A 3,036-nucleotide genomic window follows, 5' to 3' on the forward strand; every position below is an offset into this window, starting at 1 on the left:
CACGTAATTTTGTCCCCCTCAAAAGTTCGTTTTTTTTCATTTCTACCTTATCATATCATGTACCCTCACCCACGTGATTGCATCCCACAAAAAAAAAGAAAAAAAAAAAGGGTTACTCTCAACAAAATTCCTAACAAACTTTTATTCTTTTAACACCCTAAAAACCCTCTCCAATAAGAAAATGACAAATCACCACCTCACCACCCCATACCCTACCCTTACCCCTACCCCACGTCACCCCCCTCTCTTTTGTTTCTTGTCCAAAAAGAAAGGACAAAAATAATACAATATATATACAAAAATACACACATACAAAGGGGGATATATTTTTTTTGGCATCCATCAGTAACAAAAAAAAGGCATTAACAGTAACCAAAAAAAAATTAAAAAATACTCTCACCCTCTCTTCGCCGGCGACAACGGCGCCGGCGCCGTCGAGCTCCCTCACTCTCTCCCTCTCTCTAGACTCCACTCTCTCTCTCTCTCTCCAAAAAAAGAGATCGGCATCCGCGAGCTCTCCCTCTCCGGCGATAATGCCGTCAAACCATACCGTTCTCCTCCAGCCGCCGACCCGACCCGATCTCCCTCCGGCAACGGCAGCAGGCGCCAGTCAACACCCAACAAGACGACATGAGCAGCTCCACCAGCATCGTCGTATGCTCCGATCGAACCGGAGAGTGAGATCTGAGGATCACCTCCGTTTCCGGTTGCTGCCAAACGCACCGGAGCACAGGCGTAGCAAAGGGTCCTTTTTTTTTTAGTTCAAAATCCACCGAAAAACATCCCCGAGCTTTGCCTCTTACTGCTTGATTGTTGGTCACTGTTCGGAGCTCGGATCGTACGGTTGGACGCCGAAATCTGACTTTTCCGGTTTGGCTTTTTTTTCTACTGTCAGTCCTCGGAGTTTTTCGTGTTGAAATCGTGTCAACATTTGTGATTTGGATTCTACATCATGAGTTTTTTTCTTCACAGGTTTTGGAGCTGTTCGGTTATTATTTTAATACCGAGTTTGGTTTTCTCGTTGTGAGGTTCTCCGGTCGAGTATTTTGATCTTTGGATTTCTTTATTATCGACAAGGATTAATTTCATCGAGGTCCATTTCTTCTAACCGAATCTTTAATTTATTTTTGACTTTTCGTGATGTTGTGGGTGTGGATGATTTATTTGTCGCATGTTTGGTATGTTCGAATATGTGTTATGTGTTGGTTGATGTTGGTTTCAGACTTTGAAAAGTGAATTGATAAATCGAAGCATGTTTAATCATATTGTTTGAAATAAATTTGGGGACGGGAATCAAAAATTGATAAAAGTGAATATTATGATATTTTTGATACATTGTTGATGTTGAATACGATATGTCGTCGAGCGGGTAGGCAAACGTAGGCCGGGTAGGCGAAATTTAGGAATAAGTGTTTCGTGGGATGTTGGAATGTGCATGTGAATGTCTTTTTCTAGATTATCGTGTTTAATTTAGATGTATTTATTTAGCCGGGGAATGCCCCGAGATCACTTGTATTTATTCACCGGGGAATGCCCCGACGTATCATGTTGGCGGAGAATTATCGTGATGAAGGCCCGCGGCGTCGGGTAAGGCATTGGAGCTTAGTCTAGATTTAGTTTAGACTAGGATTTATATTTTCGTATTTTTTTTCTATTTTTCGGACTGTATAATTGGATTGGACTTTACGTTTTTAGACTGCTTTGTTTTGTTTATTGTTTGATTATTTTGCGTTCTTTTGTGTGGTTTATACATTTCATAATGCCAAAAATAGTTGATACACTCTACCAAGCGACCGTGGTTGAACCATGGGATCGAGGGGTGCCTAACACCTTCCCCTCGGTCAACAGAATTCCTTAGCCAGAATCTCTGTTCGCAAATCAGTTTGAGAGTCAAAGGGTTTCGAAAAGGATTTTCCAAAGGTGACTTGGCATACCGGATTATGCCAAGTGGCGACTCTGAATAAAAAATGTAAAAATCCTTTTTCGAAACAAAATTTCATTTCTTGTCACTTAAATAATAAAACCCTTTCGAACTTTAAAATATACATTTTTTGGAGTACGTAAAAAAGGGGTGTGACATATATATCATACCGTTGGGACAGATAATTGAAAAATGTTGTTTATCGTACGTATTTGAAAGCTGAAAACTGATGTTGATATAGTACGTATTTGAAAACTGATGTTTATAGTACGTATTTGCAGTCATAATAATGTAGTATATACACAATAATTCACCGGAATATAATGAACGTGTTCTATAATAAGGTAATATACTTGTGGATGTAATATATATAATACGTATTTAAGAGTTCATATATATATATATATATATATTATATATATATCGATTGATGAACGATATAGTCAAAACCTATTAGAATCTATCCAAACATATTGAATACCTTGATTAAATGACAGAAGTAATAATATATATTGTACGTTGAAGTTATATTAATGCAAGCTAATCAAATTAATCGGTCACTTATCAAAGTATGTATATGAAATACGTCGCATTATATTATTGGATCATATACTCGTGTATGTATGTGATATATATAGTACATATTTAGAACTTGATATGGTTGATGGTGTTTATATGCGTGTGTATGTATAGGTATATATATAGTATATACATATTATATAGTGAAGGTATATTAATGACATAAGATAATCTAATGATAATTCATCTGATTATATGTGAAATACGTTATATAGTATTAAGGGATCGTAAAATCGTGTATGCAAGTGATGTTTATAGTATGTATTTGACATCCAATTTTGACCGTTAGATACTCCTTTTAGGTTGTTGTTTTATAAAAAATTATTAATTTCAAACATTAGTATTTTTTACACATTATTCTTGTATCAAAAAGATATTGACATGTCACATTCATGATTTAAAAAACATACAATATATTTTATTTTACTTTTAGTATCATTTTTACAATTTACTAACTCAAATACGATATTTTACATAATTTTATTAACATTTATTAAATTATTGTTTTTATAAATAGGCACACTTACAATTTACAA

The 3,036-nt window shown here is 35.5% G+C and overlaps 1 long non-coding RNA gene across 1 annotated transcript; it reads left to right on the top strand.

The window, feature by feature from the left end:
* The first annotated feature begins 326 nt into the window (after positions 1-326).
* Positions 327-1,720, top strand: LOC124897180. Its single transcript, XR_007053854.1, has 2 exons — positions 327-870; positions 973-1,720. It is a non-coding gene; the product is annotated as an uncharacterized LOC124897180 (long non-coding RNA).
* The last annotated feature ends 1,316 nt before the right edge of the window (positions 1,721-3,036 follow it).

This window comes from Capsicum annuum, chromosome 3, assembly GCF_002878395.1.
Source record: "Capsicum annuum cultivar UCD-10X-F1 chromosome 3, UCD10Xv1.1, whole genome shotgun sequence".
In the NCBI taxonomy this organism is placed as follows: Eukaryota; Viridiplantae; Streptophyta; class Magnoliopsida; order Solanales; family Solanaceae; genus Capsicum; species Capsicum annuum.